A 22,460-nucleotide genomic window follows, 5' to 3' on the forward strand; every position below is an offset into this window, starting at 1 on the left:
ACTAAAACAAAGGAAAAAATAACTTTTCTTAAAATGTTTATTGATCTACTTTGAAAATGTATTAATACATCAGCTTCTGAATCATCAAAATGTTGAAATATGAAATCAGTTTATATCTCCTTTTTTTTTTTTTTTTTTTTTTTTTTGACACGAAGTCTTGCTCTATTGCCCAGGCTGGAGTGTAAGTGGTATGAGCTCAACTCACCGCAACCTCCGTTGCCCGGTTTCAAGCAAGTCTCCTGTCTCAGCCTCCCAAGTAGCTGAGATTACAGGCTCCCACCACCACGTCCAGCTAATTTTTGTATTTTTAGTAGAGATGGGGTTTCACCATATTGGTTAGGCTGGTCTCAAACTCCTGACCTCAGGTGATCCACACCTCTCAGCCTCCCAAAGTGCTGGGATTACAGACATGAGCTACCATGCCCAGCCAGTTTATATCATTATTTTAAACAGAGAATAATATCCACACTGCAATAGGAAATCTGCCTTGAGAAGAAACATCAGAGTTAAAACTTGCAACATCTGACTCCATGTTCCTTTGATCTTTTCAGGTAGGTTAACTGTTAAAGGATACATAAAAATGTGATAACCCTACTTGTCAGAACTCTGTTCAAAATCTTCCTACTAGGGATTCAGATTGGGGACTGCATGACATCCTTATGGTATCAGTGTGAAAAACAAAAAGAATGCTTTGAGCAAAAACACTACCCAAGGCTATACCCAGTTATAGCCTCAAACTGGCATCACCCCCATATACAACATCATTCTTATAATAATACTTACTAGATTTAGGAATTCTACCAAATTAATGGTTCTAATAAAAGCACAGAAATATGATCTAATATAAAATACTCATGTGGGTCTTGCTTTGCTTTTTAGAATGACTTTGGTCAATCTAACCTTCTCTATTTCTTAAGCTCTAAGATGTAGCAATTATAAAGTCACTATTTTAAAATGTTTTCTAAGCTACCTGGTGCACTTTAACTCAGTTACTCTCTCTAGCTCTAAAAATCAAACTACCCATTCATGGAAACATACTTAGGATTAAACACTGTAAAATACAGATTGCAAATAAAAACACCAGTCAACTTGAATCAAAAGATTAAACTCTAACAAAATGATTTACAATTATACCTCAATAATAAAAATGTAAGTGAATTCAATACTAATTGTAATACAGTGGGGTTTCCCTTATTTACCTGAGGGAGGGTATGGAATGTAGAAAATAAATTAGGTATTCTGAAGATCAGAGTAAAACAAAACATAACCTAGCTAGATCTGAAATTTAGTGCAAAAAAAAAAAAAAACAAGCTCACAAACTATTATATTTTTGTCCTTTACCTTTACTCCCTCCCTGCTGCCAGCCACCTGGTTTTAGATATTCTCATGCAGAGAAAATAGCAACAATGCCATTTTCCTTCCAAATGCAATCAGGTTTTGGCAAACTTCAGTCAGTATGTCAGTTAAAAACAGAAACAATCCAAAATGTGATTTGGCAAATAACTACTTAAGTATTGAGCAGTTCCTCCCTTGAATGGTATTGCACTTTCCATTTATCATTTTTAAATGTACAAAAAAACCTGAAAATCTGCACATGTTGCTGGACAAGTAATAGTTTCCAAATTAATAATACATTACGCATTACTCTATTAAGCATACATTAAGAGCAAAACTATGCCATTTTGGAAACAGAACTCCTTGTGAGTGGTCCTTACTGTTGTGGTATTTCAAACCACTGCTTTTATTTTTATATAAACCTTATTGACTCCTTTATAAGTTAGTATTCAAATTTGCCAGAAGTTTAAACAACTGTTTTCATCAACATGTGTGCCAACTGCCTTCCGTTGGCCCTCTACCAGATCCATTTAGGATTCTCAAACTAAGCCTGCCTAAATAAAGTTTTATTTTAATAGTCACACCCATTCAGTTACAAGTTGCCTATGGCTGCTTTTGCTCTATGTCAACAGAGTTCAGTAGTTGTGACAGATCATCTGGCTCTAAGGAAAAAGTCTGCCAGCCCAGGACTTTTTACAAATAAACTTGATAAAATCCCCTCACCACTGTCTTCACTGTTCATCTATGAAATAAAGGTGAAAGAATGCTTACAGAATTTCTCAGAGCATATGCAATTAACTTTTTAATATTTATACTACTTGGAACCCATGCATTAGATACCTTCCTGAAATACTGAGTTGATTCAGCAACTTGGGTGAACCTAAAATCTTCTCAGATTCAAAATGTAAAATGCCTACACCCAAAACCACGCTAATTACTATTACTCAGCAATAAGTGTAACACTGTCATAAGGAAGTTGAGTAATGACAGAAGCCTATTTGTCTGTCATTATTTCTGCTAAAGAATTTTCAAGTAAAAATAAAAAACAAAACAAAAATGGTTAGAGGTGGTTAAAACAAATGTACTTTAAAGTTTTGCAAATAGAAGACAATTGTTTTATTTTCAATGATGCTGTTTCACTCTAAAGCCATTCTAAAATTTTCCAGCAAAAAATAAAAGGACTAAACTTCAGATTAAAATGTCAGATAGCTGAATATTAAATAAATATCTGAGGAATAAAGGGAGCTATGGGGATGCTCTGGTTCTTAACTTCATTGTAATTATTTTATGTATTACAATTTTCACTCTGTAAAAGTAAGGACATAGATATGGCAAAGGAGTCTTTTTTCTAATCCAGCCCAGATACTTCGAGGCCACTTATAAGGAAGGCTATCTGGGGACTGGGTGCCAAGGCTGCCTCATTCTGCAGAGAAGATGAACAAAAGGAAGTCACACTGTATGAAAATAATTCGTGGAAAACCCTGAAGTCTGAAAGGCACATTTCTAAAGAAGAGTCACATCATTTTATCATGGTGATTAAGAGAGGCACTTATTTGGATGCCACCTGAGCCTTTGGTCTTCTAACACCAACTGCCTCCTGACTAGTTAAAAGCATTGAGAATATCCAAACGACCAGGCTTAGGGCAGAATATACGAAGAAGGAAGGAGCCTTAGTTTTAGAATGAGTCAGATAAACCTGGTTTGAATCTAGCACCCATTTTATATGTGACCTTGGGCCAATTATTTAGCCTCTCTGAGTCTTGGTCTCCTCATGAGGATAAAAATGGTACTATTTTCATAGAACTGCTATGAGGATTAATGGAGCTATTATAGGAGGCACTGACTCCTGGAATGTAAAAATAATTAATAACAGCAGCTAAACATATACAGAACTAAAGGCCAGGCATATATTCCTCAGCATTTATTCCTCAGAAAATCTATTTAGTAGGTATTATAATTTGTCCAAAGTCACAAAACAAGCAAGTTGCAGAACCAGATGTGGACCCATGAAGTACGCCTCCAATGTCTTTGTTCTTCATTACCTCTTATACGGAAGTTATTATTAGAATGAGCATCCCAAGTATTCCTAAGAATGGCTCTATGTACAACAAAGTATGTGAAGCCTTCTTCATCAATATTTGAATTTTCATAGATTTCTAGTTTGGAAACATTCCTGCTTTGTTGTTAAAATGCTGTTGGTAGCACAAAGCTATTAACATTATGGTCATAAATTCAATATCTGTTTAGGTCACTTAATTACAATCAGAGGGAAAAAATTTTCCAAAACCCCAATCCATTTAGGCTGGCTTTGTTCATATCCATCAGAACAAGGACTACATTAAAAAAATAGAAAGGGCTATGGAACAAACACCTCTTCATGAGGAGCTCAGAAGGGATTCTGGTGGCATCATAAAATGAGAGACTCAGAGATAGAAGGGCCCTTAATTTAACTCCCTTATTTTACAGAGTGAGAAATGAAGCCAAGACAGAAGTGTTGCTTTCCCCATGTCCCACAGTTGGTTATCCGTCACAGCAGACCACGTGCAAGAAGATCTTCCCACGACACCACTATGTCTAGATTCCTACTGAACTGCAAACTCATGCCTCGTTAATACCTCAATCGACAGGCATGCATAGCTGGCTACTGCACAACAGAAATATATTGGAAATCAGCAGATGGAGAGGGATCCTCTTACCAAAGATCTTTAAGGAATTTCTCTAATACAATTATTGTGTACCCAGAGTAAAAAAAAATCTATTTAAACAAGACATAGTAAACTTGTTAACTCAATAAAATGCAGACGTATAAGTTTGTAAACATTCCTAACACACTTCTGAACTATTTCTGTGTTCTCAACATAGAATAAGTCTCCAACAGAAATTATCTCCCTCCTGCTAGAATTTCTCACAAGAAAACTTCCATTAAGGCCTGATTACAATCTTGATAATCTTTTCTACAAAAACACTTGCTCCCTTAAATTAATAAATTATTAAATTCTCTCTTCCTGGAAACAAACACATCAATAGACTTTTAAAATGGTAAGTTATCTGATGCTTTACTCTCTTCAAAGACTGGCTGTTCACTGCCTAGGTGTAAATATAATTAGCCTGCTCCTAAAATAATTTTGTAGGGTAAGAATTCCCTCATACTAGGTTACAAATATTTGTCTTTATGCATATCTTACCTTTTGTTTAAGGCAAAACAGATGGATTTGTTGTTCAAATTCAAAACAATCACATAAGGAAAGTGATTTGCTAACAGCTGATGTTTTCAACTCCTTTTATGACAACCCTAACTGATGTGTACGATCTCCTCTCTTAGCAGAACTGAGAATTACATCTCCAATAGGGAAGTAGCTCTCCAGTGACATACCTAAGCAGCCAAACTAAGGTTACATAACTAAATTAAGCAAAAATGAAAAAGCATTACCCAGGAAAATGTGTTACAAAATTACTTGAGGAAGTTATGAGAATTCCCAAAAAACAAGCAATAATTATCTTTCCCTCTATAGCAAAAAAATTAAAAATTAAAAATAAATAAAATAGTGACAGTGAAGGGAAAGGAACAAGCTATATATTCCAAAGGAAGAACTACCAGACTTGGTTAGATATAAAGATGAAGCACTCAATGAATAAAAAGTGACTTCAGCATTTTGGTATCTGGCCAACTATGTGGATGGCAGCCTTCTTGACAAACCCAGAAGTCAGAGGAGAGTTGGTTGGTAAGGAGGGGAGGTAGGGCCAGTTTTATCCTGTTGAAGTGAATGTTAGCAAGTGGGTATACTTAGTATGTTCTAAGTATACATAGCTGAAATTAGCTGGGCATGGTGGTGTGCACCTGTGGTCCCAGCTACTTGTGGGGCTTGAGGCAGGAGGATCGCTTGAGCCCAGGAGGTAAAAGCTGCAGTAAGTCATGATAGCATCACCACACTCCAGCCTGGGCAACAGAGCAAGATCCTGTCTCAAAAAAATAAAAACAACTTGAAAAGTATATGCAACTGGATCATGCGTAAATTGAAGGTACAAAACTTGAGCCTCTTGTAGAAGTTTAAACATGTGAAAATGTTTAATTACCAATGTGGGCTTCATAGGTAAAAGGTAAAGCCTCAGAGTGACAGATATGACATGCTAACATGCAGCTAATGAAATTTGTATCGGAACTTTTAGTGTATTACAACACTTCCTCAGACAGTTGCAGTAGCTATTCAGTGTCTGCCTCCTTTTCCCCTGCTTAAACACTCCAAATAAAAGAAGACTCATATTGGCATCTCATTTACAGAAAAATATAATTTAATACTATGGCAACTAACTCAGGAAATATTAATTCCAGAATGCTTACCTGAATCTTCTCTCCGTGTATCAAACAATACATGCAATTTGCCTTCTCTGAACCATATCTACATACAGCTATCACTTAGAACATATATCTTCAACATTTCATGTTGATCATTGTTTTCTGTTAAATATACATAATGTTTCTATTTCTACATTTTCCTTTCAACTGCTAATATTCTCTTCATCCTCTCTTCTATAGTTTCAAGTCTGAATTCTGGGTCTCCAAGTTAAAACTTCACACTACAAAAAAAAAAAAAAAATACTCCATCAAACAGGCCTTATATGAATTGTTTACCAGAGATACTTGAATAAATTTGTTTCCATCCTATCTTTTATGTTCCACATTTATTAACTTAACTTTCTTCATATCTTCTTTCTGCCTGTCTACCTTCTTTTGCTTATTCTTTTTTTTTTTTTTTTGAGACAGGGTCTTGCTCTGTCGCCCAGGCTGGAGTGCAATGGTGCTATCTGGGCTCACTGCAACTTCTGCTTCCTGGGCTTAAACGATCCTCCCACCTCAGCCTCAGCTAGGATTACAGACGTGCACCACCAACTTTGGCTAATTTTTAAATTTTTTGTAGACACAAGGTTTCACTATATTGCCTAGGCTGATCTCGAACTCCTGGGCTCAAGGTGATTCTCCTGTCTTGGTCTCCCAAAGTGTTGGGATTACAGGCATGAGTCACTGCATCCATTCTCTTTTTTTAGTTGTATCATTTACAAGTTTTTATAGGAAAAATTTTGACCCTAATTTTGGGATTCAGCTTTCTAATTCTGAGCAAAAAAGGAAAAAGCTGTAGAGTGAATCAACCCTGTGTTGTCACTAGACAGGTGTGCAACCTTAGGCAAATTATTTGACCTTTCTGAGCCTTGCTTTCCTAATTTGTAAATGGGAGATAATACCATCTCTCATGGAGGGATGTTTTGCAAGTCAAAGAAAAAGAAACGTAACAAAGCTAGGATGATAACTTGTGGTTATACATGAAATTTTATAGGTTATTATGAAAGTAATTATCCTAGAGGGCATTTCAGAACTTTGCTACCAGACGTACTGGATGCACTTTCTAATTCTGTCTTCAAGGACAGAGTACAAATTAGATTACTGCAGTTTTATTGGAGGAGGCATCAAGGGGTGCATGTAATAGAAATCTAGGGTTACTACCTTTTCGTAGAAAGGCTAGAATACAAACACGGGAAAGCCAAATCTCAAGGTTTACTATGTTCCACCATCCCTGTATACCCTAGAAGGTAGTAAAATCTTGACTGCAATTGGAAGGTTTACAGTATATTTCAAGCAGGGAACTGCTACATTGCATTTAGACTCACAATTCCAAGCAGAAATGGGATTAGTGTAGTCTGTATTTCATTGCTGATTTGAAACAGAATGATGATAATGGATATATTAACTTTACAACTAATATTACCTGCCACGTACTATGTTAAGCGTTTTGTATTCATCATTAATCCTCACAACAACCCTATGAAGTGGATACTTTTATCCCATTTGACAAATGAAAGAAAACTGAAGCTTGGGAGAGCTGGGATTCAAACCCAGATAACAGTAAAAATTTCAAACCAGTGAAAATGTCAATAACACAGCAACAAGTTATGTGCTGACAGTAAGATACTAATATGTCAGCAGTCAGAGCTATTTGAGTATCTGTGTGGGAAGTGGAGCATCATATTCACCTAACTGTATAAGTAAAAGCAGGAAAGAGGAAGAAGAAAAAGAAAGGATTACATCCAGAGTAGCAATTCTGGAATTTTCAAATATTAAAAATCATGACACTGTCAAATTGAGCATAGCCTGCTTTGAGGATAATTAGGGCTTTCCAGAGCTAAAGTTCTCCACCTGCTTTCTACCTGACAAATGGTGATGGATGACAGCATTAGAAACTGATGTTATGTGCTATCATATGCTCAACACACTTCCACGGGCACAGGTAGGCCTCTGTAAAATTCCCAGAATGTCAGCTGCACCTCTGTGGCTTCTCATCTTCCTCAGGAAAGCATATTAGAATGAAAATGAGTAAAAGAGGTATGAATTTTCTCTGTATCAAATATGTACATGTTAATATTTACTGAACATTGGTACTATGTGCCAGGCATGTTCTAAGCCCTTTGCCTCTATTAATCCACAAATGAGACTATAAATTAGATACTATTTTCATTTTAAAGATGAGATAACTAAGAAACAAAATAAGTAATTTGCTGAAGATCACAAATAAGGGAAATCACAGTGCCAGGATTTCAACAAGGTGGTCTGGTTACAGATCCCCAGCTCTTAAACAGGACAATAAACTGTCAACTTTTCCTGGGGCACAATCCAGTAGACAGATGCCCTGGGAATTCCAGGAACTCCTTGCAAGATGACACAACCAAAAAGAAGAACTTTTGCCTCTGTAGAATAAGTTCAAAGGGCTCCCTAGGACTGTGAGGGTGCACTGTCCCCATCAGGATTTTAGTTTAAAGTCACAGAGACCTTTAATCCCAGCCCCACAGACTTAGAAGACTCCATTTATGACTCTCCTTATTCCTGGGTAAGCTGGGCAGTAAGAATCTTCTTAGTTACCCCAGCAAATGATACTGGTTGAGGCAGCCCAGACCCATGGTGCTACTGCTGAGCTACACAGTATCCACATAGTTTCACATAAAGAATAGGAATACAATTCCTTGCTCTGAAACAAGAACTGTGCATTAAAGATTCATTCAGTCTTCTGGGTAGCACTGTTCACATACCATTCATTCAACAGTATTTACTACAAGCTGCTATATACCAGACACTATTCTAAGTGCTAGAACACCACTGTGAACAAGAGGACTCCTGCTCACAAAGTTTATATTCTAGCAGGACAGAAATATAAAGGTCAGATTTAAATACAAGAGGAAAGGGTACTGGCACCAACCTAACTCAGGGCAAAAAAAAAAAAAAAAAAAGAGAGATACCAGGGAAAGGGGGCACTATTTACTCTCTACGGTACAAATGCTAGAATCCTTTCAACTCGAGAACACCAGGCCAGACTATTGCACTGCTATTAAAGATGCTGCCAACTTGAAATGAAAAGCAATATGATTCGATGGCACTATTTCTGGCTCAGGCTAAGATAACAGTACCCACCAGCAAGTATCCAAAAGAAAAAGTGTAAAGCAGAAAGATACAGAAGTCTGAATCACTGTTTTTTAGTATCCCTTCCCAAAAAAGGGAAGAGAAATCGCTATCAAAGGATCCTAAATTCTGCTAACTCTTGACATTGTATACTAACAGTGTGCAAACTAATACAAGGAAATAAGATAGCAAACAAGTTAAAGAGTTCTCTCTTTAACCAACAAATTAAACAGGGGAGAAGAGATGATCACATACATACTAATATCCGATTATTCACCTGTAAGTTCTTAAAAAGTGATAATACCAGAATGTGAAGCGTGATGAACCATTAGAAATACTTTAAACTCTTAGCCTATGAACTATCTCTATATCAGAATGGTCAAATTAACACCAAAGTGCAAAACTATGGTCCTGTGTATACCCCTATAATTGTACTTGACATGTAGCATTGAAATTCTCTTCCTGGGCAGTGAGATACAGGAAGGCCAGACTGTAGTTCATTCATTTTTGCACCCGCAGCATTTAGCACCAGGCTTGTCACAAAGAAGGCATGCAGAAAATGTTCGCAAAACTGAACTAAAAATCAGAATCTTCAATATGGAAATAATAGAACCACTGATGGGATACACACTAAACAATATTCATCACAGTTGTTCACTCTGAATGGTGTGGCCAAAGTTACCTGTGTAGCTTAGATCATAACTTAAATAATGATAATGTATGTGAAAAAGGAGTAATACCTCTAATAGAATAAAGTAAAATACAGAAGAGAACAAAATAACTCAAATTTCTGATAATATATCAAAGAGCTTAACTGCTCAGAATTACAGAGGTATTAAGACCAATGCAATTCAAGGCAATCTCTGCAGCCTTAACTGCCAGGTTATTTTCAACTCATGGCCCAAAGATTAATATGCATCATATATATGGCATTTATACATTCATCTATTCCTACATCTTCATGTCTATGCCATATGAGATATAAAGAGAGGTACAGGGGATCTAACTTTGAATAGGAAAATACAGGTTTTCTACCCTCATGGACGGTCTTCTTTACTGTTCTCATTCATCAAAAAAGATCCAGGTTTTGTTGAGGAGGAGGCGGAGTAAGATGGCCAAATAGAAGCATCCACCAATTGTCCTCCCTGCAGGAACACCAAATTGAACAACTATCCACACAAAAGAGCACCTTCATAACAAGCAAAAATCATCTGATTTTTTAACTTCATGTCACTGAAAGAGGCACTGAAGAGGGTAGGAAAGACAGTGTTCAATTGCTGACACCATCCCCTCCACCCTCCCCCATCCTGTGTGGCATGGAGAGGGAAGTTGTGCACTTGCGGGGAAAGAGAGCACACCGCTTGTGGGACTTTCCATTGGACCTCAGTGCTGCCCTGTCACAGTGGAAAGCAAGACCAGGCAGAACTCAGCTGGTGCCCACAGAGGGAGCATTTAGAGCAGCCCTAGCCAGAGGGGAATTGCCCATCCCAGCAGCTGGAACCTGAGTTCCAGAGAGCCTTGCCACCATGGGCTAAAGCGCTCTGGGGTTCTAAATAAACTTGAAAGGCAATCTAGGCCACAAGGACTGCAATTCCTGGGCAAGTCCTGTGTGGTGCTGGGTTTGGAGCCAGTGGACTTTGGCGAGTACACAACCTAGTGAGATACGAGCCAGGGCGACCAAGGCAGTGCTTGAACTCCACTCCCCACACTGCCCCCCACAACCCCAGGAAGTGCAGCTCGCAGTTTGGGGAGAGGCTCCTTCCCTCCTTTTGAGAAGAAAGGGAAGACTAAAGAGGACTTTGTCTTGCAACTTGGATACCAGCTCAGCCACAGTAGGACAGGCCACCAAGCAGGCTCCTATTCCAGGCCCTAGTTGCTGGACCACATTTCTAGACACACTCTGGGCCAGAAGGGAACCCACTGCCTTGAAGGGAAGGACCCAGTCCTGGCAGGATGCATCACCTGCTGACTAAAGGACTCCTTGGCCCTGAATAATCAGCAGTATTAGCTAGGCAGTACTTGCCAAGGGCCTTGGGTGAGACTTGGCTTCAGGCATGACCTAACACCTCACACATTCCCAGCTGTGGTAGCTACAAGGACAGACTCCTTCTGCTTAAGAAAAGGAGAGGGAAGAGTAAAGGAGATTTTGTCTTACAGCTTACCAGGGCAGCCACAGTGGAATACAGCACCAAGGGGGAACTTGCGGGGTTCCCAATTTCAGGCGTTGGCACTTAGATGGCATTTTCAGATCTGCCCTGGGCCAGAGGGGAGCCCACTGCTCTGAAGGGAGAGTCCTGGGCCTGAAAGCATTCATCATAAGCTGATTGAAGGGTCCTTGGGCCTGAGTGAACATCAGCAGTAGCCAGGCAGTACTCACCACGGGCCTGGGACAATGATGGCCATGGGGACAGAATTCTCTGCTTGTGGAAAGGGAAGGTAAGAGTAGGAAGGATTTTGTCTTGTGGCTTGAGTGCCAGCTCAGCCGCATTAGAATAGAGCACCAGCTAGATTCCTAAGGTTTCCAACTCCAGGCCCTGGCTCCTGGATGGCATCTCTGGACCTACCTAGGGCTAGGGAGACCTTGCCACCCTGAAGGGAAAGACACAAACCTGGCTGGTTTTGCTATCTGCTGATTGCAGAGTTCTAGTATCTTGAGCAAACATAGGCAATAGGCAGGCAGTGGTTACCATGGGCCTTGAGTGAGACCCGGTGCCATGCTGACCGCAGGTCTGACCCAGCACAGTCCCAGTAATGGTGGCCACAGGAGTGCTTGTGTCACCCCTCCTCCACTTCCAGGCAGCTCAGCACAGAAAGAGATTCCATTTGTTTGGGAGAAGGTAAGGGAAGTGAACAAGAGTCTTGGCCTAGTAACCCAGAGACTTCTTCTGGATCTTATCCAAGACCACCAAGGCAGCACCTCTATGAGTCTGCAAAAGCCACTGTTACTGGGCTCAGGGTGCCCTCTAATGCAGACATGGCTGCAGTAACTAAAAACTTAAGATTACAACACCCAAGTCTCTTCAAATACCTAGAAAGTCTTCTCAAAAAGAAGGGGTACAAATAAGCCCAGATTGCAAAGATGACAATAAATACCTAACACTTCAACGACCAAACACCAACGGACATCCAGAAGCATCAAGACCATCCAGGAAAACACGACCTAATTAAAACAAACTGAATAAGGCACAAGGAATCAATCCTGGAGAGACAGAGATAATGCGACATTTCAAACATATAATTCAAAATAGCTGTTTCAAAGGATAAATGTTTGAGGGGATGGATACCCCATTCTCCATGATGTGACTATTACTCATTCTATGCCTGTATCAAAACATTTACTGTACCCTATAAATATATATAACTCCTATGTACCCATAAAAATTAAGTTAAAAATTTAAACAACTGAAATTGCTGTTTTTGAGGAAATGCAATAAAATTCAAGATAAAATAGAGGATGAATTCTGAATCCTATCAGATAAATTTAACTAACAGACTAAAATAATTTAAAAGAATCAGGCAGAAATTCTGAAGTTGAAAAACGTAACTGACATACTGAAGAATGCACCAGTTTCTTAACAGAAGAAAGAGTCAGTAAGCTTGAAGACAAGCTCTTTGAAAATACACAGTCAGAGGAGAGCAAAGAAAAAAAGAATGAAAGACAATGAGGCACACTTACAAGATCTAGAAAATAGCCTCAAAAGACCAAATCCAAGAGTTATTGGGCTTAAAGAGGAGGCAGAGAGACAGAGGGGCAGGGATAGAAAGTTTATTCAAAGGGATAACAGAAGAATTCCCAAACCTAGAGAAAGGTATCAATATTCAAGTACAAGAATGTTATATAACACCAAGAAGATTTAACCCATGTAAGACTACCTCAAGACATTTAATCAACAAACTTTCAAAGGTCAAGGATAAAGAAAGGATCTTAAAGCAGCAAGAGAAAGGAAACAAATAACATACAATGTAGCTCCAATAAGACTGGCGGGAGACTTTTCAATGGAAACTTTACAGGCTACGAGACAAGAGGCACAACATATTTAAAGTGCTTAAGGAAAAAAAACCCTTTATCCTAGAGTAGTATGTATCTAGTGAAAGTATCCTTCAAACATTAAGGAGAAATAAGGGCTTTCTCAGACAAACAAAAGTCAAACAAAAGGGATTTTATCAACAACAGACCTGTCCTATGAGAAATGCTAATAGGAGTTCTTCAATCTGAAAGAAAAGGACTTTAATGAGCAAAAAGAAATAATCTAAAGGTACAAAACTCACTGCTAATAGTATATAGAAAAGCACATAATATTACAACACTGTAATTGTGGTGTTTAAATTACTTATATCTTGAGTAGAAAGACTAAAAGATAAACCGATCAAAAATAATAACTACAACTTTTAAAAACACAGTACAATAAAATATAAACAGAAACAAAAAAAGTTAAAAAGCAGGTGGGATGATGATAAAATATAGAGTTTTTATTAGTTGTTTTCTTTGCTTGTTTATGCAATCAGTGTTATCACCAGTTTAAAATAATGGGTTATTTAAGACCCATTATCAAATATCTATCTATAGATAGGTAGATAGCTAGATAGATATTATATGCAAGCCTCATAGTAGCCTCAAACTAGAAAACATACAATAAATACACAAAAAATTAAAAGCAAGTAATTAAAACATAACACCAGTGAAAAATCACCTTCACTAAAAGGAAGACAGCAAGGAAGGAAGGAAGGAAGGAAGAGATGACCACAAAACGACCAGGAAACAAATAAAAATATGGTAGGAGTAAGTTACTTACTTATCAGTAATAATATTGAAAGTAAATGAATGAAACTCTCCTATCAAAAGACACAGAGCGGCAGAAAGGATTTAAAAAAACAAACAAAAAAAAGTCCCAACTATCTGTTGCCTATAAGAAACACACTTTATCTATAAAGACACACATACTGAAAATAAAGAAATGGAAAAAGATATTCCATGCCAATGGAAACCAAACAAGAGCAGGGGTAGCTATACTTATTTGAGACAAAATAGATTTCAAGACAAAAACTATAGACAAATAAGGTGATTAAATAATGATGAAGGGGTCAATTCAGCAAGAAGATATAACAATTGTAAATATATATGTACCCAACACTGGAGGACTCAGATATATAAAGCAATATTAGAGCTAAAGAGTAAGCGAGCAAGCAAGCAAGAGAGAGAGAGAAAAGTAGAGTTAAAGAGAGATCTAGATCCCAAGATGATAATAGTTGGAAACTTCAGCATCCCATTTTCAGTGCTGGACAGATCATCCAGACAGAAAAGAAACATCAAACTTAATCTCACTTCTGTAACAAATGGACCTAACAGATATTTACAGAACATTTTATCCAATGGCTGCTGCATACACATTCTTCTCCTCAGCACATGGATCATTCTCAAGGATAGATCATATGTTAGGCCACAAAACCATTCTTTAAAATTCAAAAAAAAAATGAAATTATATCAAGTATCTTATCTGACCACAATGGGATAAAACCAGAAATCAATAACAAGAGGAATTTTGTAAACTATATAAACGCATAGAAAGTAAACAATATGCTCCTGAATGACCAGTGGTTCAATTAGGAAATTAAGAAAAATTTTAAAACTTCTTGAAACAAATGATAATAGAAACACAACATACCAAAAATCTATAAGATATAGTGAAAGCAGTACCAAAAGGAAGATTTACAGCTATAATCACCTATATAAAAACAACAGAAAAATTTCAAATCAGCAAGCTACCAATGCAACTTAAAGAACTAGAAAAGCAAGAGCAAACCAAACCCAAAATTAGTAGAAGAAATAATGAAGACCGGAGAAGAAATAAATAAAATAGAAACAAAAAAAATCAATGAAATGAAATGTTGGTTTTTTCAAAAGATAAAATTGACAAACCTTTAGGAGACTAAGAAAAAAAGAAAGAAGACTCAAATAAATAAAATAAAAGATAAAAAAGAAGAAATTAAAACCAATACTGCAGAAATTCAAAGGATCATTAGAGGCTACTATGAGTAACCATATGTCAACAAATTGGAAAACCGAGAAAGGACAAATTCTGACACACATACAACCTACAAAGATTGAATCATGAAGAAACCCAAAACCTGAACAGACCAATAACAAATAATGAGATCAAGGCCAGGTGCAGTGGCTCACGCCTGTAATCTCAGCACCTTGGGAGGCCAAGGTCGGGAGTTTGAGACCAGCCTGACCAACATGAAGAAACCCCGTCTCTACTAAAAATACAAAAAAAAAAAATTAGCCAGGCATGGTGGCGCATGCCTGTAATCCCAGCTACTCAGGAGGCTGAGGCAGGAGAATCACTTGAACCCAGGAGGCGGAGGTTGCAGTGAGCTGAGATCATGCCACTGCACTCCAGCCTGGGCAACAAGAGCAAAACTCCATCTCAAAAAAATAAATAAAATAAAATAAAACAAATAATGAGATCAATGCTATAATAAAAAGTCATCCAGCAGAGAAAAGCTCAGGACTCAATAGCTTCACTGCTGAATTCTACAAAATATTTAAAGAACTAATACGAATGCTACTCAAACTATTCTGAAAGATAGAGGAGGAGGAATGCTTCCAAACTCATTCTATGAGGCCAGTATTACCTTGATACCAAAACCATACAAAGACACATTTAAAAAAAAGAAAAAGAAAAGATACAGGCCAACATCTCTGATAAACATTTATGCAAAAATTCTCAATAAAATACTAGCAAACTGAATCCAATAACACATTAAAAAGACCACTCATCATGATCAAGTGGGATTTAACCTGAAGATGCAAGGATGGTTTGACATATGCAAATCAATCAATGTGATACATCATATTAACAGAATGAAGGACAAAAACCATATGATCATTTCAATGGACGCTGAAAAAGCATTTGCTAAAATTCAGCATTCCTTCATGATAAAAAAAAAACATTCAAAAAACTAGATACAGAAGGAACATACCCCAACACAATAAAAGCCATATATGACGGAACCGCAGCTAGTATCATACTGAATGGAGAACAACTGAAAGCCTTTCCTCTAAGGTCTACAACACACGGATGCCCACTTTCACCACTGTTATTCAAAATAATACTGGAAGTCCTAGCTAGAGCAATCAGACAAGAGAAAGAAATAAAGGATATTCCAATTGGAAAGAAAGAAGTCAAATTATCATTGTTTGTAGATGACATGATCTTATATTTGGATAAACCTAAAGATTCCACCAAAAAACTATTATAACTAATAAATGCAGTAAAGTTGTAGGATACAAAACCAACATACAAAAAAAAAGTAGCATTTCTACATGCCAACAGCAAAAAATCTGAAAAAAAAATCAAGAAAGCAATCCCATTTACAATAGCTACAAATAAATAAAATACCTAGGAATTAACTTAACCAAAGAAGTGAAAGATCCTTACAATGAAAACTATAAAACATTGATGAAATAAGTGGAAGAAGACACTAAAAAATGGGAAGATATACCATGTTCATGGATTGGAAGAATCAATATTGTTAAAATGTCCACACAACCTAAAGCAATCTACAGATTCTTCATGGACTGGAAGAATCAATATTGTTAAAATGTCCATACTACCCAAAGCAATAGACAATTTAATGTCTATCAATATACCAATGACATTCTTCATAGAAATGGAAAAAAACAATTCTAAAATTTATATGGAACCACAAAGACCCAAAATAGCCAAAGCTATGCTGAGGAAAAAGAACATAACTGGAGGAATCACATTACCTGACTTCAAATTATACTACAATGCTACAGTAACTAAAACAGCATGGTATTAGCATTAAAAATAAACTCACAGGCTAATGGAACAAAATAGAGACCCCAAAAACAAATGCATACATCTACAGTGAACTCATTTTTAACAAAGGTGCCAAGAACATACATTAGGACAGTCTCTTCAGTAAGTGGTGCTGGGGAGACCGGCTATCCATAGGCAGAAGAATGAAACTAGACCCCTATCTCTCACCATACACAAAAAATCAAATCAAAATGAATTAGAGACTTAAATCTAAGACCTCAAACTATAAAACTACTACAAGGAAACATTGGGAAAACTCTCCAGGGCATTGGACTGGGCAAACATTTCTCGAATAATACTCCGTAAGCACAGGCAACCAAAGCAAAAGTGGACAAATGGGATCACATCAAGTTTAACAGCTTATGCACAGCAAAGAAAACAATCAATAAAGTGAAGAGATAACCCACAGAATGGGAGAAAATATTTGCAAACTACCCATTTGACAAGTGATTAACAACCAGAATACAGAAGGAGCTCAAACAACTCTATAGGAAAAAATCTAATAATCTGATTTTAAAATGGGCAAAAGATCTCTATAGACATTTCTCAAAAGACATGCAAATGGCAAATAGGTCTATGAAAAGGTGTTCAATATCACTGATCATCAGAGAAATGCAAAATCAATCAGATATCATCTCACTCCAGTCAAAATGGCTTTTATCCAAAAGACAGGCAATAATAACCGCCAGCAAGAATGTGGAGAAAAGGGAACCCATGCACATTGTTTGGGGAAATGTAAATTAATTAGTACGATCACTATGGAGAAAGTTTTTGGACATTCCTCAAAAAAAACAAAAATAGAGCTACCATATGATCCAGCAATCCCATTCTCAGGTATATACCCATAACAAAGGAAATCAGTATATCAAAGAGATATCTCCACTCCCATGTTTACTGCGGCATTATTCACAATAGCTAAGATTTGGAAGCAACCTATGTCCATCAACAGAAACGGATAAAGAAAATGTGGTACATATACACAATGTAGTACTATACAGCCATAAAAAAAGAATGAGATCTTGACATATGCAACAACATGGATGAAAATGAAGGTCACTGTGTTATGTGAAATAAGCCAAGCAGAGAAGGACAAACTTTGCATGCTCTTATTTGTGGGATCTAAAAATTAAAACAATTGAACTCATGGGGATGAATTTATCAGGACATAATACCATTATAAGTTGAGGAGCATCTATATTTAATATTGAGATAGGAGGTAGAATGTAGAACAACATATGCAAAATATTAAAAATACAGACACAAAATAAAACTACATATATACACTACAATGCTTGGAAAGATATCAAGCTGACTGCAATGATTACCTCTGGAAGGTAAATAGAGAGAAAAATATTGAAGGAAGATTTGTCTTCTTTTTCAATATATTGTTTGAATTTTTCTGAGATATTATTCGTCTATCACTTGCTCAATTTAAAACATTTTTCTAATCTCTAAAATGAGATAAATAATCAAGATTTTGCATTTGGTCCTTACTATTTCAAACACTACATAACAATTTTGTGTATTGTTTATGTCAGAATAACTGACAAAACATTTAGATCCAACAAAACCCAATATATACAACAAAAGGCATAAACTTAGAAATTTTAAATTTTAAAAGGGGTACATCAGAAGAAAAAAAATCTTACACTTTAAAAACTCACATTCTACCCACTAGAAGTAGGCTGGATACTATAAAAACTGCTTTCATACATACCCTGTAACTCATTTATAATAAATGTGTCTTACAGATTAATGGTTCACAATAATATCATCAAATAATATCATCAAACTGCAAACCACTACCTCCAAAATAATCACCATATACATGAGCAACTTTTCTTCTCCCTTGCTTTTGCTGTACATACTATTTCCTTTCCTGATAAATGTCTAATTTGCTAGCAATTTAAGCAGTGGTTTAATTTTAGCACTAATTAAGAATACATTTTTCTTGTTCTTTCAACATTTTCCTAGAAATGATACCCAAGGACCAGACACCATGACAGTCAATCTGCACGAGTCATAATACAATTGTTAAGAGTATAAGAAGAACAATACTCACCTAAAATCACATTTCTTTTGTTTCTTAAAAAACTCAACACAAAAATTGTAGCTCATAGCTCAATTAAATTCCCAAATCAGCTATGAACATATCTTTGTATTTTCCACAGAATGTTATTCATTAGAACTTCAATGGACATTGCCATGAAAGAACTCAAAATTAACACAGAGCATAATGTCAAATGCATGAAATGCAATTTGGTATACATTAAAGGTGCCAGTTTTACTTTCTTAGAGAGCTTTTGCTGATCTGTATTGGAATTTTAAAGTTCCAATAAAAATTATTTATAACATGATTACAAGTAGCCATTAAGTACACCTTGCTTTATTATATTTTCTATGCTAAGAATGGGCAGAAGCAAGATACAGAAGTAGAAGACTAAAGAAAAGGAGGGCCAGGCACAGTGGCTCACGCCTGTAATCCCAGCACTTTGGGAGGTCAAGGTGGGCAGATCACCTGAGGTAAGGAGTTCAAGACCAACCTGGCCAACATGGTGAAACCCCAGCTCTATTAAAAATACAAAGATTAACCGGGCGTGGAGGCATGCACGTGTAATCCCAGCTACTATGGTGGCTGAGACAGGATAATTGTTTCAACCCGGGAGGCGGAGGTTGTAGTGAGCCAAGAGGGACGCTCCATCTTTTAAAAAAAAAAAAAGGACCAGATTTCAATCCTCTTCCCTTGTGCCTAAGTACAACAACAAACAGTAAAATTCAGAATGGAACAGAAACAAGCAGAGGATTTTTAGTAATAGAATTGCTTTAAAACGCATATCTAGACATCGGGGAGAAAAGCAGATCAAGGGAAGAAATCAAGGGAAAAGAGGCAAGTTCCCTCTTCTCCTCTTTAAATGAGACCAATTATTTCATTCAATCAACATATCACCCATTTATTTAGCCAAATGGTCTTCAATGTCACGCATATCTTTTAGTAACATGTGCTATATTTTCTCAATATTTAAAATATTACATGTTAAAATTATTAGTATATAATTATCATGTGAAGAAAAAGAGGAAAAAAATTAAGTTTAATCTGATTATCTTTCTGTCATCAAATAATGAAAGATATGCTCCAGTTTTGAGTGAAGGTACAAAGTGGGGGAATATAATGAAAACAGAAAACTGTGCCAACTACTCCCAGAGTGTATCGTTTAGTTAATGGTTCCTAGTACACTGATAATATTCAACTGCTTTCTAAAGTTCTTCATTTATTCCCAGGAAACAATAAAGCAGACTTTCATACTGCACATGCCATTTTATATGAATCTTGCTTACTTCATTCAGGATAGATAAAAGCCACGTTGTATGAAAAAAAAAAATACCCTAACGAATGGGAAATATCTAAACTTTCAACTGCTACAGATGACTCAGTGAGTGGGCAGTTGCAGAAACTGAGGCCAGAAAAAGCTTATGTTTTCATGAAGATCACTTTGAAATGCAGTTCTGGGTAGACATTATTTGCTCTTGCATTATGATTTTGTTATACTTCCACTCTAAGCAATGATGAAATGTTGCATCCCACTGCAGAAGAAAAAGATGGAGTTTCTCTCATCATTATAGAAATAAGAAACTCTTTCTAAATTGAAGCCTTTTCTGGTTACTAGAACCATATTACAAGATTTAAAATATTGCTACTTTGCCTCTATCATCTTGGCCTCCAATGAGATTGTCTCTCAAACTGCTGATTGGGTATGGTGAAAGCAGTCAAGTCTATCTCCCAATACCAACAACAAGATTTCAAATTGTTTACTCTGAAGAAAAGCAGAGACATTTAAGTGCTAAACATGTTTTAAAATAAGATAGTAACATATTTTTAGAAATATATTTATTTACAGCCAAGATTTAATGAATAAAATATTACAGGTAAGTAAAAATACAACCATGATAGGCAAACTTACATATTGATTGTAAGGGTAAATAATTATTAAAGGGTTATCATATTCCAGTAAAGAACTTAAATAAGAAATAGTACAAATCAAGTACAGTAGTAACAGCTTCCACCGGTAGCATATTTATTTAGAAAGTTCTTTCACATATATTCAGCCTCTGAGTCTAATATTTATTGGACGTTCATATATCATACCCTATACTAAGTCCTGGGGACACGAAGATGAATAAAACACATCCCTTTAGTTTCCATTCATCTCATTTGACAATCAAAACCATATTAAGAAAAAAAGGCAGGATTATCTCCATCTTACAGGAATAAAATAAAGCGTAAGATGTTAAGGAATATTTTTCACATGACCACAAACTCAATTTTAAAAAAAGCTTATTCAATTCTATTCTATTATATCCATAACCTTTATGACCATGCCACATATTTATTACAATGCCACCAATTCATTTTAGAACAGAATGACTTTTTTTAATTTCCAACTTTTAGGTTCAGGGGACACATTTACAAGTTTGTTGCATGGGTAAACTGTGTGTCACAAGGGTTTGGTACAGGTTATTTTATCACCCAGGTAATGAGCATAGTACCTGGTAGTTAAAAACAGAACTTTAGAATATAGAATCAATTTTACTGACCATTCTGAGAGTTACTGCAAATAATATATCCAGTAGGCCTTTAGACAACTACAAATTTAACACTTGTGTGACATGAAGGTCCATAAATATAGAAATACCTAATTTTATTGAGGCAAAGGTTTAACATCTTGTGACACAGCAAAGTGAGTGTTCAGGATCCATGGTGTAACTTGGCTTTGCTGTTTTCTTCTCATATACCTCTCCAGAATACCTGCAAAGTGATATTTTATTGCATCTTCTGGGGGGAAATTCCATGTTCTAGGACTGTGCTAATACTAGCCACCTGTGGCTACGAAGCATCTGAAATGCAGCTAGTCTGAAGTGAAATGTGCTTTAAGTGGAAAATATACATTGGATTTGGAAGATAGAAAAAATAGAATGTAAAATATCTCAATAATTGATTATATTGATGGCATGTTGCAATATACAATTTATACTAAAATAAAATATATCATTAAAATTAATTTCACCTGCTTCTTTGTACTTTTTAAAATGTGGCTACTAGAAAATTTGAAACTACATATGTGGTTTGCACTATTTCTATTGGACAGCACTGCTGTAAGATATACCCAAGAGATCTGAGACATATTCTTTGAGACTATAAAGAGTCTGCTCTACTAATATATTCGGAGAATGATCATAGGAGGAGGAGGAGGTAGGATTTATTAATGATAAAGTCTATGATACATTATCAGAAAAAAGAGCAGGTTATCAGATTATTAAAGGTACTACTGCTTCAATATGTATTCAACTTATCGAATGTAACTTAGCAATATGAAAAAAAGAAAAATGCCAATTCCTGCAGTGAACATAAATCTGCTCTCTCCTCAATCAGTCTCAGCTCCTGTATGCCTTTCACAGTGTGACCACTTTACTGCATTCATTGTAACTGATACATAAACTATATCCCTATTATATGTAGTATAAGGTCAATTAGATTTTTTTTTTTTTTTTTTTTGAGACGGAGTCTTGCTCTGTCAGCAGGCTGGAATGTAGTTGTGCAATCTCGGCTCACTGCAACCTCCGCCTCCCGGGTTCAAGCGATTCTCCTGCCTCAGCCTCCTGGGTAGCTGGGACTATAGGTGCAGGCCACCACACCCGGCTAAGTTTTTGTATTTTAATAGGGATGGGGTTTCATCACGTTGGCCAGGATGGTCTCGATCTTCTGACCTCGTGATCTGCCCGCCTCAGCCTCCCAAAGTGCTGGGATTACAGGCGTGAGCCACCGCGCCCGGCCGAGGTCA

General features: G+C 36.6%; 1 protein-coding gene across 48 annotated transcripts in view; it reads right to left on the minus strand.

Moving 5' to 3' along the window:
* The window catches only part of PEAK1 (pseudopodium enriched atypical kinase 1), a 319,366-nt gene that overhangs the window by 281,100 nt on the left and 15,806 nt on the right, over positions 1-22,460 (minus strand). For 5 of the 48 annotated variants that reach the window (XM_063652385.1, XM_063652388.1, XM_063652391.1 and 2 more), the window contains exon 2: positions 5,675-5,910. The exons of the other annotated variants lie outside the window; for them this stretch is intronic. The gene's annotated coding sequence lies outside the window, so the exon portion shown is untranslated. The remainder of the gene's footprint in view (positions 1-5,674; positions 5,911-22,460) is intronic. 48 annotated transcript variants of the gene reach the window in all.

This window comes from Pongo pygmaeus, chromosome 16 (assembly GCF_028885625.2).
Source record: "Pongo pygmaeus isolate AG05252 chromosome 16, NHGRI_mPonPyg2-v2.0_pri, whole genome shotgun sequence".
NCBI classification, from domain to species: domain Eukaryota; kingdom Metazoa; phylum Chordata; class Mammalia; order Primates; family Hominidae; genus Pongo; species Pongo pygmaeus.